Raw genomic sequence first — 22,241 nt, 5'->3', positions numbered from 1 at the left:
TCAAAGTTCTCAAGGAAATTATTTTACTGACAAGTTCTAACTCATTAATAGTCGAGTCTAACCGTGAAAGATTATTTTAAATCCTTTGAATCGATAAGATTTCTTTAAGTCTCAGGCCACAGAGATCTAAAAAATTTTTATATGAAAGTTACAGTCCAAAATTTACAAAAATTTCAAGTCAAAATTTGCAAAGAGAAAAATTAAACAAGAAAAATTGAGATTACACTGTAAACATTCCGGGTAAAATTACAGTATGAAGTACCGGCCCTCAGGATGCATCATACATAGAATACATTTTTACCGTAAATTTTATGGTATTATTTATTATAAGTAAAAATAACGATATACCAGACTTTTTATTCCGAAACATTTTCCGGTAAAAACGGATTTTACCTTTAAAATGTCAATACTTTCACCATAATTTGATCATATAAATACTAACTGAATCAAACTAATATTTTTAATTTCGTTTAATTCGAAAGTAGTAAGAAATAACATGAACATAAAGACTTCTTTTTATCTAATGAGGTTCAGCATGTCTAACGGTAATGGCTTTCAGTTAATCATTTTTATGCGTTAAAGATAAACAAATGTTTTTTTCTTCTTGTATCTAAAAGAGTTACGGTTAGAAAAACATGCATTTAAGCTTACAAATAAATGTACATATTATGAACTTATGTATTATTAACTCTAAGAGGAGTCTGTGTGGTATATATCAATAACGCTTAAACTGACTCTTTCGATGTATTTTTCTAAGAAACTACTTATATCGTTTTCAAATATCTTGGGGATATTTGAGATTACATCAATTGTATACTGTGATAATGTTTTAGCCTTAACAGGAACACTTTTTGAGTTATGAAAGATTTTTGCTAAAAAATGATGAAACTTTTTATAAAATTATAAGTTTTTAGTTAATAATTTCGTTAAAAAAAATTCTGCCAAAGATAAGTATTAACAGTTAACATAAGAGTATATATGTATATGTAAATATTCTGTGAAGAAAAAAACTGAAGCAATATCTCGTTTAGATGCTGAGAAAAGGTACATCGAAAAAGGTCAGTTTTAGCAATATTGGTGGTATATGCCCTACCGACAGCCCTGTAGTTCAATAAAAATTTTATGAACTGAAATTGTGGTTAATGGTTTACATTACGAACTGGAATTTTAAACTAACCTCCATCGATTTATCAGCTGTTAACGTCCATAAAATTTCCTCCAATTGAACAAAACTACGTTTGAATGTTGTAAAACGGCAGATATTTTATCGCCATATCGATTGAAAAATGTTACAGAAACAAATGCTAACGTCTATAAAGTATACCATCACAGAATTTTATGTAACAAAACTAGTCGACTAAGTTTCTAATAAAATCAACTCTAGGTAGGTAACTGTATTCAATGCAGTGATACTAGGAAGAATTTCTAGAACAGAACACAAATTGTCGTCATATCAACGACCTACCTACAAGCTTGTTTGGATACAAACAAAATAATGCCTTGATCTATTTTTATTAAGTATAATATTACATTAGATATCGATTGACTATCATTCTAGTCATTTAACACCGGATTCTTAAGTCTTTTCATAATAAAACTTTACACGACCCCATATTACTGGACTATAGTATGTTTAAGTAGACAAAGATATATAGTTAAGCATTTTGCAAAACAGTTTATAATTACAAAACTTCTTTGTTTTTCCTTTTTTTTTATGAAATCAATTGATACATCATCTTCTCTCGGACACTTACCTTTTAGCTTGAGGCACTTCGTTTATTTGTCGTGGAGAAAATTATTTAAATTACTTACTTCGTTAGCAGCATTTTCTTCATTAGTGTTTGCTTCATAAAGTTTAAAGAAAAAAATTTTTTAGTTAAACTAGCTAAAAGAAATTTAGTAATTTTGCTTTCAAACGTTATAAAATATGAAAATTAAAGTATAAGGTACTTATCTTCATTAAATACAGAAAAAAACTATACTACAGAAAAACACAGAACTACAACTACTAAAATTACAGAAAAACACAAAGGATATAGTCGTCTATGTTTAAATAAGTAATAATGGATAAAGACCATCAAGACTTATTTCGCCCAAATATAACCAGGGGTCTGTATAGACATTTTGTGAAAGGTCCGTTTTTGTAAAATTGGAAAAAAAAATTTCTTGTAATTTGAGAATATAAAATAAACGTTAAGTCACATTCTTTCAATCAGGGTCCGCTTTTGTGAATTTGAGCAAATAGGGTCCGTTATTGCAAAAAAAAAAAAAAATTTCAACTAGTTTTTAAATTGTCAAGACATACAAGATTATGCTCAACACTGTAAAATAAATAATTAAAAAAATTAAATTTTAGAAAATGAACAGCATTTGCAGCTACTAAATTACCGATGCAACATACAAATATTTGGTATTTAGCTTACACAGCTGAAAACCGAATATTCATTTCGGACGAATAAAGGAAGAAGCGTCTGAGAAAGACAAAACTTAATTCATTAACATTTGTTTTTCCCTTCCTTAACATTTGTCATAGACCCTTCACAAAATATTTTAACTTTAAAATGGACCCTTCACAAAATAATTTATCTTTTAATCGGATCCTTCACAAATTTGTTTATCTTCATTATTGTTTTGTTAATTGAATAAACCTTTCCCAGGGCAGAAAATAAGAAAGATGGATGTAAACGAATTAAGTTTTGTCTTCGGCAGACGATTCTTCCATTATTCGTCCGAAATGAATATTCTGCGTTCAGCAGTATAGGTTAAATACCAAATATTTGTATGTTGCATCTCTAATTTATAAGCAGCAATTGCTGTTTATTTTTGAAAATTCAATTTTTTTTATTATAATTTTACAGTGCTGAGCATAATCTTTGTATATATTAACAATTTAAAAATTCCTTGAAAAAGGTTTTTGCAACAACCGGACCCTATTTGCACAAATTCATAACACAGGACCCTGGTTGAAAGAAAGTGAGTAATTTTTTCACAATTTGACAAAAAACGGAACTTTCACAAAATGTCTGGACAGACCCCAGGTTATGTTATAAAATATGAAAAGGAAATTGATGCGTAAAACAAAATAATCGCTCCATTCAATGCACAAAAAAAAAAAAAAATTGAAGAAAGAAATCGTCGTCTATCGTCGATGTTTTATAAAGAAACAATGTACAAGACAAACCAATTACATTAGACAACTTGAATTGCCAGAGGGATGGGCTATTATTTCAAAAGGGGGTTAAAAGAGAGAAAGGGTAAAGATTTTCGTCCATGAAAAAGACACATTGCTCCTTGTATATTCAGTAAGGAAGCACTTAAAAATATTTGTGAAAAAAAAAATTCGGCTTTTATTTTTAAAAAAACATAAATTTATAGTCAGCTTCCCCTCAGTAAAAATCATCACTAATATTCTGAAAAAGAACATTTAAAACGACCTAACAGTACTAACTACTTTGTAATAGCTACGAAAAATATGCAGTTTACAGTAGTTGAGGACAAATTTGAATTATTTGCAATTGTAATTTCTAGACTAAGCTATCATTACTTTTGTTAGAAATAGTCAAACGTGGGTATCATCCTTGGACAAAAAAAAAAAAAAAAAAAAAAAAAAAAAATGCAGACATGTAATAAGTTTAATTATAGAATATTAAGGCAATTGAAATATTTTTATCGTGATTAAAATACTCAATAATCAATTACTTCTTTGTCATTTATCTAGAACTATTAATTTTTCCTTAATTAAATTTGTTTTCCTTTCATTTTCATTTTAATTAATAAGAAAGAAAAAGAAAAATCCTTTTCCTCAATTAAAGTTCTTCTACTTTCACTTTCGTTTTGAGATAACAAACCTCTTCTGGAAAAATATCCAATTATGCCCATGGAAAAGTGATAATTTTCAGATACATTAAGTTTGGTCATCTTTAAGTATAGAGTGACTATTTGCATATATTAATAAAACTAATTTAGAAGTCGTTACGTAAGTCTAATTTAAAAAAGAAAAACATATTTTGTTAGCAATTTCTTTCACTTTAAAATTTTAAAAATAATCTTACTGAATTAAATTTTAACAATAAATTTAACCTTTCAATTGAAAAACTCCACTGCATAATTTTTTATTTCTTTTTTGTCTTGCGTTTTTTAAGTAGGGAGGTTAGAAAAACTTGGACATTTTAATCGATTTCAGAAAATCAGCTTCAAAATCGATAAAAACATCGAGGAATCTGTCTAAAAAGCATTTCTATCCCTTGAAAACAGCCTTTTTTTGTTATTAAGAACATTAATGTACTGTTCAATACTTAAACTAGATCATCGCATGTTATTAAATTTAGAAATCTAAATGACGAAATACCAATTCAATACAAATGACAATTGCAGAAAATTCTTCAACTTAGAAAAAAGTAATTGTGGTAGAGAAATGTGGATGATGATGAAGATAAATACATTTGCTACCGCCATAATGTTATTTTGTTAAGAATTATATCTGCATGACAAGTTTGTCTTATCAGACCTGAAAACATAAAAATGTTAACTGAATATAGAAAATTCTTGCCAACATTAACGTTAATTTACAACCAATGTTGCATTTTTCCAAACCAAATGGGAACCCTGGTTTAAGGAGAAAAAAACTCTCAGCACCACTTTCGTTTTATCAATGCTCCCCGTTTTGTAAAATCACTAGGTAGAGGAATCAATCGTTACATAATTCTGCTATAGAAAACAACGGGTCCTTAAAACATACGACTTCCATATTTCTAAATCCCTTTTTACTAAAAGCGGTTCCCTATTTAAAATATGATTCATCTATATTTTTAACCATTTATTAATATTTACACTCATGATTGCAATATCAATTGATAGGCAAAACAAAGAATTGCATAACATTAAATTCTGCTAAAATTTTGTCTACATATGTCTGCAAGTTTTCTTCTTTTTTTTTTAACTCGCCGAAGAATAACGCGTCTAAGAGGACGCATCTTACTTATGCGTCCCTACGATTTTCGGCTTATTTAACACGTCATAGAGTGTAAGCGAAATCACTGAGTTGCTTAGTATCATCAAATAGATTCTCAAGAACCGAATTATTTATATAAGATAATAGAATTTCTCCAGTAATCAGACTTAGACCGTCGGATATCTTTATCAATACTACTTGGTCATTCACCAAAATTTGCTAAAAATGAGATACAGTCTTTAAGTCGGAGAGGGTCTTAGAAAGGAACAGAGACTAAAGTTTTCTATTTTATTTTAGAACAGACGTTGAAAAACCCACGCAATTCTGAGTTTACGAGTACGACTACCCATTTTCTTATAATTTTGGACTTTTGGCACTATGGGAAGTCTAGTCTTCCTAAGGGACTTTTATGCTGCTAGTAACCGGCATTAACGTTCCAAGGAGAGAAAAATCACGAAAACCTCCTACGGTTAGCCCACCGGCAAAGGGATTCTAAACCACTATCCCTTTACCGCTGAGAATATTTTACATTAGCACTGCGGTCAGTGCGAACAGGGGATCAGAATTCACATCGATTGGTGAGATTTGAACCTGAGTCGCCTTATTGAGGGGCGAGCGCTCTATCCCCTGAGCCACAGCGGTTCACTGAGAATCATTTGTATATGTCGCATTTCTTATGGGGAGAGAATATTCGTAAACTAAATCGTTTATTAGAATCGAAAGTCGTCAAACTAAGTAACTAATCGATCTCATAAAATTTAAAACAAAGCAAAAAATTTTAACCAAGAAATTTTTAATTATACCAAGGGATATTAATAAATACAAGTTTTTCGGATTTATTCGTCAAAATAAGGGTTTTTTATTTGACTTCTACAAATGCATCTTGGCTTTATTGGACTGCTAGTACTTATAAAACTCAATGAGATAAATTTTTGCCAGGTATTTTTTAGTTATGTCAATGAATACTGATTAATATGACGTCCAGTTAGTTAATTTCGTCCAAGTGGTTTTATATTTGACTTTCAGAACCCTGTTAAAGATTTATCAGATTATATAAAATATTTTATACTTTAATTAAATAATTCCAAGAAACTGAGACAGTAAGATAATGCTTGATTAAAAACTTGATTCGCTTCAAAAATACATTAACTCGAAATAACAGTCGGCATGTTTCAAGCCCCCAAAAACAGGCGCCCACTTACAAGGATTGTCAGACGTGAATGTCACGTCCTAACTTGATCCCGACAACATAGCACTCATCAATTTCCTTCCGACGGGGGTCACGAAAATCAGTTGAATAGAGAACATGATTAATATTTTTTCGGTACTTTTACAGAAAAAGGAAAACTTTAATATAGTTTAACATAGAAAAATTTCCAAATTTTTAATATGTATATGTATGTGTGAATAAATAGCTGCAGCTGCTGAGATTTTGTAATCAGGATGTTTAAATTATGGGGACACAAAATTAATTTTCCTTTCAGATCATTTACATTTTATTAAATAATTACATCAGTGTTGATTCAATTAACAAATATACAATCATTATGATTCTTATCAATAAAATAATTTCATTTCCAACTAGTTTATAACTAAGAAAAATTAAATTATATCGGGCCTCAAAAAAGTCATTTTTCAGTTTGATATAAATGAACAAATCTAAATTTGAAAGATGAAAAAAAATTCCTTGATTTACATAACCTACTTCTTAAAAGATGTCAATTAACAAAATCATAAATAAAATTAAATATCATGAATGCAAATATGTGCGTCGTAGGTTTTAACACCATATGGATAATGCCTATTTTAAAATTGTACATACAAAACTTAACAACGAAGTAAAAATTAAATCCTATGGATATTGTTATTTAAAAACAAAAAATATAAAGCAAAGTTAGGTTTGAAACAATCCTTCACAAAAAAAAAATCTAAATACATGACAGTCATATAAAAATAATAAAAACTATCTACCAATTACGAAAAAGTATATATGTGCCGTATTCGTGAATAATTTAATAGTAACAAATGTGATGTTATTAATAAAGCGACTTCACATGGATATGCGCTGGAAAAAGAGTAGAGGTAATGCCGCATAGACACGACAAATTCTACCGCTACCATCGTAATTTAGAACTACGCCAACCCGGTGATCGAAGATGTAACTTTAATTAAGGTACATGCAAAGAAAATCGTACTGACAACCTTGTGTACTCACCTTACTAAGAAGAACAGTTGATTTTCAATGAATTGGAAGGTAATCCTATTTCAAAACAGATCATTTTTTGATACAGAACATATCAACACAACTCATTCTAAACACTTCATAGTGACGCACTGGGCGAAACGAAGCAGCTCTCTCCAAACGTTCCGACTACAGGGTTGCTGTAATATGGAGGAGGGAGGAAAATGTACACCGCGGATAGTTTTGGCGCGATTTTCGGGATCCTTTTGTTGTAGCTCCTACTTTTGTTAACCCCTTTCGAAGCAGCATCTCGGCCGGTGCTGGGAATTTTGCAGGAAAGTTCTAGAACAGGGGCAAATTATTCTTTTTTTCCTTGCATTTGGGGGTAGTGTGGGAAAGAGAAATCAGAAGTAAGAAGGGGGAGAAAGATTTCGGAAAAGTTGTAGGGATGATTTATTTACATACACTAGTTTTTGACAAAGGAGAAAAAGGAAAACAGTTTATCAATTTATTGTCACCACCTCACAAATAATAGATATTGATGTAGAAGCGATAAAAAAGATTATTTTACTTGTTAATTCAAGATTCAATGCATAATAAAAGATATTTCAATAATACTCATGTATTTTCCTTACTTTCTTCTGTCATTGTATGCCTGTATAGGGTTTTCAAAAGTTCTTCTATGGAATGCCTAGGCAATGTGTGAAGCATTTATCAATTCACATTTGACCTTCTATTTTAGACATCCCATACAATGACAATGTATCTATAGAATAAAGGATTTCATACAATGGCAGTAGCATGTATAAACTAATATTTTTTATAAATGAACTTTAATTTTATTTCCATACGATTGCTTCTAAACTATGAAAATTGTCAAAATGTCTCTTGAATTTTCTATATTATCTAACATACGTCCTCTTAGAATCTATTAAAAAATAAATAATGACTGCAGCCTTAAAATTCCAAAAGTTATTAGACTTCTTAGGATATTCATTAAACTCAACTAACTTTTAAGGTGAAAAAAATATTAAAAATAATTGGAATTTTCGTAAAAATTATCTCAATTCTTCTGTTAAAAACATTCGGAAAGTCGCTTATCAATCTTAGAAAGTTTTTTTAAGTGAAGATATTTACTTTAAAATCACATTTAAATATTACCAAATAAACATAGTTTTGAAGTGCAGTATTTGCCAAGACAAAGAAGCAACAAATGGGATTTTTCAAAATGGGTGATTTTGGAAACTTAACATAAAGGGTTTGGCCAAATTTTTGATTGAAGAATTTTTTAAGTTATAGACGGACCCTTCACAAAATATGTTATCGAAAGAAGGTTCCTTAAAAACTCCTCTTAGAAAGTTAAAAAGTTCTCAAAAACAAGTACGTAGTATATATTTAGGATGACTTCTTTTCATGCCCCTCATTCGTATTCCATTTTTATAAATTATTCATATGTTTGATCGAACTTACGATAAAAATTTGAAATAAATTATTATTATATTTAAAATGAATTTTTTACTTGCTTATGCTTTAATATAATGCTTTAATTTTTAAAGCAACACAATAAAAATATTTTAAAAAATAAACAAGTTAAACTAAATCAGCATTAATATTCTTTCAACCACAAAGAGTTCAGTTGATTTTTTAATAATCTGGAATTTGAATTTGAAACATTGATTCACAAACATGAGTTCGTGTGAAAAATTTATTGCAACAAAGAAATATTAGCAACATACAAATAGAATATAATTTTCTTAAAAAAAACTGCATATGGAACAACAAAAAAAACTATTTATATATTCTAAATGCAAAGTCTGCGAATGCCATCTTAGAGTCTTGACAAGGTCGAAACTAACTAAGATAAAGGTCATATTTAAGCAGATAAGCTCGCTTATAACTAAATCTTATTACGAAGGCAATTCTGTTACAGGATTCTTCTATTTCAAATGATGTAACCCATCCTGCTTTAACTAGTTTTAGGAATCTAACATAATTCCATTCTTGAACAAAACGTCTCATTCACCTATTCGTGTAATTTACAAATGACCTTGTTTTCTAACTTTAACCAACCATTAAAGGAAGTAATTAACATGAGAGAATGACGCCAGAGGAATATAAACCAATTAATATGTGAGTCTGGTTAAATAGAGAAAGATATAGGCATAACAAAACCATGGTGGATTACAATGAAGAGTAACGTTACCAAAGTAGACAGCATTCTTATGTTACCAGACAAAATAATCGTTTTCAATTTATTCAAAAGAAGATGAATCTGGAATTTGATCTTTCTAAGCTGGACGATCATATGGAACAATGCGATTTTTAACAGCATTAATAGTCAATATTAATCAACATAAATATTTTATTGACAGCAAAAAACTCCGTGAAAACTATTCCAGAATGCAAATGGAATGATTACAAATATAGAATTGGAATAGAATATAAATTATTAGTGATGTAATAAATCCTAAAATTTCGCTAGGTCCGGGTACACGGCAAAAATTTCTTTTGTTACCCGGTCGATTCCGGCAATCCGATAAAATTTGGAATTATTGGAGGAACTAAATTGTGGTAAAATTACCATACGGTATAGTAATAACATTTATGAAAGAAAAAAATAACATAATTCTGGTTAATAAAACCAAAATATACGATATTCAATCCATTCATTGGCAATTATCCCTCGCATATGGTAATAGCTTACAGAAAATTTTGATTTTAAAAATTATAATTTGCTGAAAACAAATTTAGTATGAAAGTAATACACATGAATTATGTATATTTTTTAGTTATCTTTCAACTTTATTCATTATGATTATATTAACTTGAAACAAAAATCAATGTAATTCCCTATTTCTAATTTTGTTTTTATTTAACTCTTATATTAATTTAGTTCAAATAGTTTTCAGTATTAGATTTCTGAATTTGAGCTATAGCGGACACCTCTCTTTAGCAAACATCTTACACTTTATCAAGGTTTATTGGACTGAAAATTCACACAAGAAGAACTGATGGAATACATGAATTTCGGAAACAGCAACTATTTCTCGCGAATAGTTTTAAAGTTAATGTAAATTTGAATACTATTGTACCGCACATAAATGAGTGTAAACCAAGTGCTGGATACCCCATTCCGGGTACATTGGCCGGTTACAGGAACCCAGTACTGGGTCATGAGACAAAAAAAAAAATGGGTCTGGGTACTCGGTACGGCTGGTAAAATTCTTTTGCCGAGTGAATCCGCAAACGCCAGGTTCTGCGGATAAATTCCGGGGGGTCCTCGATACAACCCCATAAATTTCACATAAGATACAAATGGAACAGAAAGAAAAAAAGAACAATTTATTTATTCCACGTCTCAAGTCAAGTCTCAACTCTTCAACGGCCATTATATAATTCTGCAATCTTGACGAGGTCGACTAAAATAGAGCTAAATAATAGGTAAAATAGGTAAACTAAAATAGAGATCATATTTAAGTAAAAAAAAACTAACATCGTACTAAAACTTTTTACTAAGTGTTTTAGGTTCTATTATTTTAGAAAACTGAATCCCATTTTTCGAACAAAACATCTCATTCACCTATACGAGCTATTTACTAATGACCTTGTTTTCCAACTTAACCAACCATTAAAGGAAGTAATTAACATGAGAGAATGAAGCCAGGGAAATATAGACCGATTAATATATGCGTCCGGTTAAGAAGAGAGGGATAAAGGCGTAACAAAACCATGGTGGATACGGCAAAAGTGAAGTTACCAAGGTAGACCGCGTTCTCGCGTTACCAGACAAAAATAATCGTTTTCACTTTCCCAACAGAAGATGAGCCTGATGGAAGTTGATCTTCCACGGATTGATGAACAAGTGGGACAACGCGACTTTTAAATCGCTGATTTGATTTCCTTGGGTGGAGCTGTGGATCAGGTAGATAATGGGAACTTTATCTTTGCGGTCGAAGGTGAAAAGTAGGCGATAATGAGCCCTTTTTGCGGTTTGGCGAAAGTCGCTTTCCAATGTTCTTCGGCTCTGAGGAGTTGATAAAATGGCACATGTTTTGTGAGTTTATCTTCAGGAGTGGTTAAAGATGGTAATGGAGTAGGAGTGGTTTAAATATAAATATATTGTTCTTTTATCAAGGCAAATTTAAGAAGCTTTTTGCGGTTTAATTACGAGTTGTATTCTATCCAGGGGTCTGTTTATAAGAAATTTGGGTCCGTTAACGGACCCTTCACAAAATATCTTTTCATAAAAACGGACCCTTCACAAAATATTATAACTTAAAATCACAAATTCACAAAATAATTTATCTTTTAATCGGACCCTTTACAAATTTGTTTATCATCATTATTGTTTTGTTAATCGAATAAACCCTGCCCAGGGGTGGGGGGGGGACAGATGTTAACGAACTAAATTTTGTCTTCGGCAGACGATTCTTCCATTATTCGTCCGAAATGAATATTCTGCGCACAGCAGTATAGGCTAAATACCAAATATTTATATATTGCATCGCTAATTTAGTAGCTGCAATTGCTGTTTATTTTTTAAAATTTTTTTTTTTTAATTATAATTTTACAGTGTTGAGCATAATCTTGTATGTCTTTACAATTTAAAAACTCCTTGAAAAAGTATTTTTGCAATAACGGACCCTATTTGCACAAATTCACAAAAGCGGACCGTGGTTGAAAGAATGCGACTTAACGTTTATTTTGTATTCACAAATTACGAGTAATTTTTTCACAATTTTACAAAAACGGACCTTTTACAAAATGTCTGGACAGACCCCTGCTAACTGATACAAAATTTTTCCATTTTACAAACTGCATGAGCTATATCAAATTGTTTGTTAAGTGATACAAAATTTTACCCATTTACTATTAAATTATTTGCAAATCAAAATAATTGTAATGAAATAAATCTACTCATTTGAATAGGGATGCATCGTGTATGATATTTTATGAAAGTTTTGGCATGTGTTAGTTTATTATAATTGTTTAAAACAGTATGTAACACTTGTTTTCTCGCGAGGACCAAATTAGTTTTTGCCAAAAAGCAAATAGAAAAAAAATAATCACATTAAATATTGTTAACAAAAAGTAAATTTATTAATAAAACCTTGCCATTACTAAATGTATGGAAATTTTTTGTTACAATTTAATTTGTTTTTAGTTTATTGGGCTTCATTGAACCTTTGAATGTTGTAATTTCTGCTGATTCTATTGAATGCAATGTAGCAAAAAGTTCTGGTCTATGACACAAAAGACTATGTCATCTAAATACATAATATGTGCGTCTCAAATGCAAAATATTATGGATAGAAATGTTAAAGATTTTGAAATGTCTAATTTTTAATCAAGTGATATAAATAAACTAACTCGTATAAATCATCCTAAAATAAATGTAGATTAAAGTAATTCTATTTTAGAATTGGTTCATATTGATTTAGCTAGGCCAAGTAATACTGATTCTTTGAGTAATTCTAAATATTTTTCAAGTATTTGTAATAACAATTCTGGAATATCTTTTTTCATTTTATGAAGCATAAATATTAAGTGTTTGCATATCAAAATATATAAACTAATTTTGAAGAAGGGTATGAAAATTTCATGAATAAGAAAAGCAAACGATTCAAAATAGGTAATTGATAAGAATTTGTGAAGAATCATTTGGATAAATTCCTAGAAGAATCTGGTGTAATTCATGAAAAACTTTACCTTATAATCCTGAAAACAACTGGAAAGTCGAAAGTGCTATGAGAATTCTTGAGGAAGGAACTAGAATATCATTATACCAGAGCGAATCACCATTAAAATTTTAAACCATAAACTGTAGTACTCACATTTCTAATCTTACATGAAGCAGGAACAAACAGAAACTTCCCGATTGAATAAGTCAGAGAGAGAACCAAAAGTAAGTTACTTAATTTTCGGATGTGTAGTTTATTTCCAGATTCCTAAACAATTGCGATTTTAAAAAATTTTAGTTCCTGGTAAACCAGGAATTTTAGTCGGTTATTCTAGAGCAGCGGTTCCCAAATTTTTTCTTTTCGGAACCGTAAATAATCAGCCTTCTTTCTGCGGAACCCTGAATTTGCAAATAAAGTTTTTTAAGATAATTGTGAACGTTAAAACCTTTAAAAAAAACTATTTTTAGAGTATTTAATTGGAGGAATAAAGATTTTTCCTCGTTTTATCATTGATAATCTTAAATTAAGTTTCACTTACGACATTTAAACTTGCAGTCCTTGTTCTATATCTCATCTAGTTATAAATTTGTTTTCGGTGTATGTACATACATTAATGAATTAAATATGCCGAATTATGATTTACTTCCAGAAAAAAACTGCTGTTGAAAATAGTAATTAGGGAAACATATTTCTTTATTAAAGAATTATTTTATTTTGTTTTAAAAAGTGCGATAGTCAAATACTAATGTAATATTTTATTTTATATGTTTATTCTTTTTATAATTTGTTCAATAATATTTTATTAGAAATATATTTTCTTCTAAAAAATGCAATTTCTATTTCAATGGCATTTTACTTGAAATAATTCCGTAAAGAAAACTGAAAATTAAATATATTCGGAAGTTTCAAAACTCCTCACTGGTTATAAAAAGTATTAATTAGCGGAACCCTTTTCACTGGTCCTCGGAACCCTAGGGTTCCATGGAACACCATTGGGGAACCGTGATCTAGAGACAGACCCCCATAGAGGATTTATGATATCACTAAAAATATGATAATTGAGGAGAGAGCAATTAAATTTGGTAAATCGACTAAAGGAAGCAAATTTTTGAAGAAGAAAACCGAATATTATGATTGGGTTAGTGAGGATTTAACCTAGCTTAACGAATCGCAACCGCTAATCGAAACTGAAACCATTTTTCCGTTCGCAATCGGATAAATTATCACCAGAAACAGCTGACTTGCAAAATGAACGAAGTTTCGTTTTGTGACAGACATTCAAAAAGGATTAAACACAAACTACTAACTGCAAATTTAGCCTTGAAAGGCTCAACCATTCCAATAAATTATAATCAAGCAATTAATAACGATAAATGTCAGGAACGGAAAAACGTTATGAGAAACGAACTTCTTGAACTTGTGCTTTCCAGTAAATTGACAAAATAAAGAAAAAATTAAATGAGAAAGAAATTTTTAAAGCACGCTTAGTTACAGCAGGAAATAATCAAAATAAAAATGTAGATTATTCAGAATCATATTCACCTGTAGTAAAAATTGAATCATTTAGGTCATTATCTGCAAAGCTAGATTTATGTGCAAAAAAAAACAAAATTATATGTAAAAAAAATTTATTAGTTTTTTATATTAAAACTGCTTATTTATATAGAGATATTGAAAAATCTTCTTACAGAGAAATTACAATCGGTTATGAAGAAAAGTATGGTAAGAACAAAGTTCGTAAATTAAATCTTAGCAAATATGGTTTACCGCAGTCTGGTAGAAATTGGCATGTTTAATTAAAAAACGAGCTGAAAAGGATTGGCCTCATCCAACTTACGTCTGATAATTGTGTATTTACTACAATTGACAAAACCGATCTTTTGGTTATACATTGATGAGTTAGCAATATTTTCTAGCAATTCTAAATTATGTAAGGATATAATCTTAAAACTTGGGCAATCATTTAAATTAAATGAAACTACTGAAAATTCTAAATTTTTGTGTATAGAAGTTTTGAAACATGAAAATGGAATTAATTTATCACAAATTCAGTATATTAAATAATTAATTAACAAATTTGATTTTGAAAAATGTAAGAAAACTGATCTTCCTATAACTGAAAGTGATGTTAGATGTTTATCCAACAGATGATTTAATCAATCAGATAGATTATCAGGAAATTGTCGGGGAATTTTTATATTTGATAAACAGAACACGTCCGGATGTTTCATTTGTAACTAGTTATTTGTCCCAATTTAAAAAATTTCTGAAAAAACGTTAAAAATATATTGAGTAAAAAGGTTTTGAAATGTACTTATTCTAGGGATAGATTCTAGGGATAAAAGGATTCAAGGGGTAAAAGGATTATAGGGATAAAAGGATTCTAAGTTTTGTTTTATGAAAAAGAATTTGGATTTTGAAACTGTAGTACGGATGCAAGCTGTTGGATCGGTGAAGCAGGTAAATTCTTTTCAGGGTGTGTAATTATGTTAGGTAATTCTCGAATCTTGTGGAAAAGCGAAAAAAAAAATTGCTGAGTCCTCAACATGTGAAGCAGAACTATTTGCTATTGCTGAAACAACAAGTAAATTAAGATGGATTAAAGTTTTGTTAATGAAATCGACTGCAAATTTTTTATGAATGTTCCAACTGAAATTATTTCTAATAGTCAAGCAGTCATTGAGTGTTTAAATGATGGTTTAGTTAATGATAAAAAAAGCGTCTTTTTAGAATAGTTTCTTGAGCTTTTTCAACACTTTTTTTATCGTTTGAAAATCGAAGTATAAACCTAACATTACCTTGAAAATTCATTACGAATTATATTAACATTAAATGAATTGCACTTACCTTGAAAAATTTAAATGCATGGTTAGTTTTTCATTAACGGTAACGAAAACCTACATTTTAGACATACGTAATACACTTTTAAAATAGTTTTAAATCGCATAAAAACTTTTGAGGAACTTATGAGGAAATCACTACTGTGCACGAATCTAAATTTTAAAACATCCAATTATTCTCCCATCAATCCCACTCACCATTAAAATTCATCAGAGTTCGTGTATTTCTAACTTCTATCACCAAAACTTATCAGTACAGCGCTCTCTAACACAATGGCAAAAAAACTCCGATTATTTATCAGTTTGAGAGAAAGATGAAACTTTTTTCTGTGTATATATAAAAAAAAGGTCAAAAGTCTATTGACACAAGACCAGCCCATGCTTGATGTTTATCTTGGCTGTAAAGACTGGGCTAAAAAAGAAAAACTGCAATTACTCTCCTATTTTTACTCCAACCCTTCTAATTATTCTCGCTGTTTCCATTCCATCACAGCACTACTGTTGTTTCGGCCAGAAACAGATGGTAATGGATCTAAGCTCATAGCGTACGTTTAACTGAGAGAGTGTATATTGCATGAAACGTCAAAATGATTAAATTCCGTAATTATTCTATTGTGATGTCTTTTGGAGCTGAAAGAATTCCAATTAGGGCCTTGCAGATTTTAAATTGAACTAAGAATAATGCCTGAAGCAAAACGATGATAAATCATTACGTTTTGATGAATTTCGTATACAATCCTTAAACTGATTCGTTAAAATAATAATAATAATAAAAATTATTTATGCTTGAAAAAGAAAACACGAATTTCTTCTTCAACCACAATATGAAATCAGAAATAATAGTAGAATAACAAAATGGGTATCATTTCGAAAATACTCTATTATCGTTGGTTATTTATTGAGGTTTTGAATATGTTATGGTTAGCTGAAAGTAACGTTAATATGATTAAATTCTTTAATTATTCTATAGTGATGTGTTCTGATATTGAAGGGATTCCAAGTAGGGGTACGCGGTGGAGGTTTAAACTGAACTTATAATAATATCTGGAACAAAACGACGATTAATCTTAACACGTCTTCTGGAAGCTTTCATATTAAGATTTGATATTTTTTATAGTTTAACACATTCTAAAGTTTCTTACAATGTAGTGATGTACTTCAGTAAAAATTTTAATAATTTCTGATTAGTCATATTTAAAGACAAGGCACCCACCAACAGTCTTTCACAGAAAATACATTGTGACAATTTCAGACTTCAGTAACTTTATAATCTTAAATTCATTTACTGTATATAAACCTATCTCGTTAAACCATCGATTCGTCTATGTTAAAACTTAGTCAACTTATTAATAACGAATGCAAATGCATAAGTTATTTATATTAGCAACTAAATAATGAATTGAAATAAATTTATGAGATCTTTTTGAAATTCTTAGAATATAATTTTGGGGACTATGACTTCCTAACCTAAACAGTTGAGGAGACTTGTCTAATTAAACATGAGACAATTGTCATTAATATAATTACCAGTTTTCGGTAGAGCTAATATTTACTACTGTTTAGTTTATTTTATTTACTTCATAATATGTCTGTATTTACCAAATTATTTTTTTTAATTCAGAACAGTTTGAAATAACAATGGCACTTTACGCATTCGTAATATATTTAAAAAAATCGTTTGCGAAGTGAAATCACAAAATTTTTTAACTGTTGCCAAAGCAAACTATGTAATTTTGTAGCTTCTAAAACATGAATATGTAATGGAACGTTTTGCGCAAAGATATAATTATTCTAAGCATAAAATTATCTAGTTCAAGAATACAATGTAAGGTTTATACCTAATAAATAATTACGAGTCTGTGACTTATAGAATTATCGATTCTAATCTATTTTCAATCCCCATTCATTCCATTTCAATTAAAGAATTCTATTCACTAAATATCTACTCTCGGAATCTAACAAATGATGATATATATTTAACTTGGGCTTAACTGTAATTCGATGAACCATGCGATCACTAAAAACACTGCAGCGCCATCTGTGCTAAGAAACAATTAAGCCAAATTGGAATTTATCTTATTCAGTTCTAATCAATTACTTCATTCTTCAACTACCATTATCATCATAAAGTCATCATTATCCTCAAAGGGTAAATGTTAAAATTCTTAAACAATGAAATAAAAGACGCATAAACTTTCTTGAAATGGGAAAGCCGATCTCTACAAGATAAAATCATATACAAATGTAATTCGTAAAATATTTTAAACACAGAATAATTAAATAAAAAAATAAATATTATCGCATTATAATAATCTCGTAAAAATAATTACTATTTATTTTAAAATGTAACCAATAACATGGCTGTGATGAAAGAAAAAAAAACGATTTAAAATTAACATATTCATCATATGAAAGAGCACATATTACTAATTAGTATTTTTACTACGTAAGATATTATTACATAGTGGGTTTAGTGAACTTTTTAGCTAATTCAGCAACTTGCGACTAGCTACCTGAAATCTCTCTTAATATGTTTCATCTTGAACAATTACAAAAATTTAAATAAAAAATTTAAAAACGATTATAAAAAGGAGCTATTTATAGTATTACTTCATAAAAAAGCTTTATTCTTTCTTATAGCTGGAAAATATTAAATTAACAAAATATTAAATTAACAAAAGCTATAAAGGCAAGAATGTCAATTTTTCATACGACATTAATAATACATTACATTAGTCAGTAACGGCTTTACTGACTAATGTAAAACATTGAAATGACATTAAATCAGTAAATCAATTTAAATTTAAAATAATTTAATTGGGTACTTGCACTTTAAGTAGAAGATCACGTATACCCAGACGTGTGACCTATGACGCCAGGGCCAGCTGATCGTTAATAAGCAAAATGGCGTGTTAAAGTTGAGCTAAGTTTCTCCACATAAGTTAGAATATTAATTAAAGTGACGTTAATTAAATACAGTGCTGTATCGAACATCGAAATTGCTAAAATATAATTCTTTCTCGTCTGCGTCTTTTATTTAACTTAAATTTATCATTTGTTTATTTATTTTATTGAAACCGCGATAGATTTTTTTTTCTGTATACCTGGCAACTTCGATGCCTAATTAGTTTGTTTATGTTCTACGTGGCTTCGTACCTGTCTTTGTGTTAAGTAATTTATATATATATATATATATAAACATTTCTTCAACTCTACGATTCTGTGGTAACTAAAAATTATTTCATCTAATTGTTATCCAAACATTATCTAAATGTGTTACGCATTATTCTACAAGAAAAATTTAAATTTCAAAAATCTATGGCTATTACGAAAACCACCGTTTGTATAAATATTTTCTCTGAAGTTCAATGCTGTTTCCTTCTGAAAACTTGTAAAATATTAATGACGTTTTCAGTAATCAACCTTACACTGTTAGAAATTTTACAGAAAAAAAAATGGTTAAATAACAATTTATTTAATTGTTATTTTACCATACTCCAACAAAACAGTCAAATAACTATTCATAAGATGGTATTCGAACTTTTAACAGTGAGAGACCGTTTATTAACTGCTTTATCTAATACGGTTAAGCAACCAGAATTTTATCGGACTAATTAGGCCCACCTAATGAAACCACTTAGTTCTGTGCAACGAGGCACGGAACTAAGTATTATGAGTACTAAGTATTATACTCAGTACTAAGTATTAGTACTGAGTATTATAGCCAAGAGAGCTAATCTGTCAATCTCATGACCGAAAAAACGGGGGTTCGTGTTCCACCGTTGACACCACGATATTTCCTCCATTCAATACATGAAGAATTTCCAGTGCCCCGCACTCCCAGTTTCAGACCTTGGACTATTAGAATACGACACTCTCATTCACTCATAGATGTCAACACCATAAGGCTGCTTATCATAAAAAAAAGTCTTATTTTTGTGCTAGTTGTTAATAGTTAAAAAACCCCATATGGTTTGGTATTCATGGTTTTTTAACCATACTAGTTGTAAATGGTTTCAAAACCGTAAAGATAAAAAAAAGGTTCTTTACCGTAAACTTTACGGTTAATTGGATGGACAGACTGTTGCTGGTTATTTTATCGTAATTTTAGAATGACAATTCTAACAATGTAGCATAACAACGTAACATAAAATGTTTTAAGGGAACATAAAATTTCTTAAAATAAATATGGAAATTTCATCCTATAAAACAAGATTACACTGTTAATATTTTCCCTCTATTAAATTTTGTTCAGTTATGAATGAATAAGTAAACTTTCGATTGAACTTTAAAATTTTTCAGAAGCTACGATTCACTTGTACACCACATTATTTTTCACCAGATTTATTTTTTATCCGAATACTATCTTAATATGTTATGAAACATGCTATTTAACAAGAAAACTTCAAAACAAAAATTATAAAAATTTTTCTAAAAGCTGCGGTTCAGAAATGTTTTCTCTAAAGTTTAGGGATAATTTATTATAATAACTTGTTAGTAATGTTCTTAGTAACGAACATTGAGATTTTCAGACTAAAAATAAAAAGAATGAAAATAAACTAAATATGTTCATTAAATAAAATAAGATTATATTGCTAGTACTTTTTCTCTACTAAATGTTGTTACTTTATGAGTAAAAATTTTACTTTATACTACATTTTTCTAACGTTCAGTCCATAAAAACAATAAATAAAATAAAATAAAATAAAGCGAAGAAGGAAAACAACTTTAATTTACTAAGTACTTTTATACAAACTGGCACCAAAACACATTAAATTAATGACAGGTTTCAGAATTAGGAATAGTTACTTTCCCTAAGTAGCATCTTAATGAGCTATTTGAGTTTTTAAAAAAATTTTAATGTAAAATGCAAGTAAGAAAATATTTAAAAAAAAACATAGATTCATTTTTAAAAGAGCACTTTAATTTAAGTATCGTTATCTTAAAAAATTATTTTTCGAACTATCAAATAATTCGTTTTGTTTTGTTTCATTCTTAACTACAGTTAATATAATCAGTATATTTTGATTTAAGCATTAAAAAATACAATATTATTTATTATAGCAGTATTAGAGACATAACAACTTTTCTGTTAAACTATTCTTGTTTACTGGAATCTAACAAATTAATAGCAGCCTTATTAAAGAGTGAAACATTTAGCATTACAAGTCAAACCAAACAATATCATTATTCAAAAGTGAGCCATCACCTTGAATAGCAATTGTTAGTGTTACAAATTACGATTCAAATTGTAATATCATATTAGTATTCAATTTAAATAATTATAATTACAAATTGGTTTTACTTAAAAAAATATTATAATACCTTGCAGGTTAAACAACCATATTAAAATTCTAAAATCGTAATTGTAAGTCGAACCATCTTATAACAATTCAAGTTAGACAATATTCCATTCAAGCGAGGCAATCATATTACGATTTAAGTTAGATCATCATATTAAATGCACTATTACCACACAATTCAAGTTAAGCAATCATATTACGATCCAAGTTATAGCATCACATTATGTAAAGATTGAAATTTTAACATCACATTACAATTTTAGTTAAGCCATGTTTCATCCGAGTTAAGCTATCCTATTATGATCCAAGTTAAATCATCATATTATATAAAGATTAAATTAACATCACATTACGATTCAAGTAAAACTGTATTCCATCCAAATTTAGCCATCATATTACGATCTAAGTTAAGTCACCTTATTATGACCCAAGTTAAATCATCATATTATCTAAACATTAAAATTTTAACATCACATTACAATTCAAGTTAAACTATATTCTGAGTTGATCCATCATATTATGATCCAAGTTATCAGGAAGGGTTATAAAGTTATTTTATCAGGTTACAATTCAATTAAATTAGAACTACATTTCTTTCAAGTTTAATATTCATTTTACGACCCAAGTTAAATTATTATATTACGATATAAGTTAAATTATCTCATTACAATCCAAGTTAAATCATTACATTACAAATAAAGATTAAGGTCCCGTGGTAGGTTTTCCCATATTTAAGACATTTTGAAACGTGTGGCATCATCATAAGGTTGAAATTAATAGCAACCTTGTTATGATTTAAACATTATTATCGTAATTCGCAAACTTGATTATTATGGTTCAACTTGAATAGAATCAATTTAATACCTTCTGAAGATAGATATCTTGCAAAATTACACCTTATAATTATGTTTCAAAGTAACGATGTTATGAGTCTATGTTTGAGAATGCAATATTTCTTATCCAGGTAGAGCAGAATAGCATTATTCAAAAATAATTACACGAAAGCAAAATAGTATCAATGCTTGGACACAGGAGTTTCTTAGTGTTCTGGGTTGGGTTCAAAAATTCAAGGCTACAAAGTAAAACATTGATAGCCGCAAATTAGGTATAGATTGGCTGCTCATATCCGTTTTTTTTTTTTTTTTAATAAAACTAAAAACATTTATGCTACCACTGAACTCTTAAGCAGGCCACACACTGAGGAAGAAAGCGGTAAGAAAGAGGCATAGAGATTTTTTTTTTTTTTTTTTTTTTTTTTTTTTTACGTGGCTTCTTCGATCGCCT

General features: G+C 29.2%; 1 protein-coding gene across 8 annotated transcripts in view; it reads right to left on the bottom strand.

Annotated features, from left to right (window-relative positions):
• Positions 1-22,241, bottom strand: part of LOC107444455 (uncharacterized) — a 219,828-nt gene that overhangs the window by 139,819 nt on the left and 57,768 nt on the right. For 2 of the 8 annotated variants that reach the window (XM_043039087.3, XM_087159801.1), the window contains exon 1: positions 7,167-7,324. The exons of 4 other annotated variants lie outside the window; for them this stretch is intronic. The gene's annotated coding sequence lies outside the window, so the exon portion shown is untranslated. Of the gene's footprint in view, positions 1-7,166; positions 7,341-22,241 lie in introns of those variants that run through there. 2 more of the 8 variants (XM_087159800.1, XM_016058592.4) reach the window with 2 other exon arrangements.

The sequence above is a fragment of the Parasteatoda tepidariorum genome, chromosome 3 (assembly GCF_982258835.1).
Source record: "Parasteatoda tepidariorum strain Cologne lab strain chromosome 3, Ptep-v5.0, whole genome shotgun sequence".
Taxonomy (NCBI): domain Eukaryota; kingdom Metazoa; phylum Arthropoda; class Arachnida; order Araneae; family Theridiidae; genus Parasteatoda; species Parasteatoda tepidariorum.
Note: the sequence above shows the minus strand (reverse complement) of the source record. Positions and strands in the feature narration are given on the sequence as shown.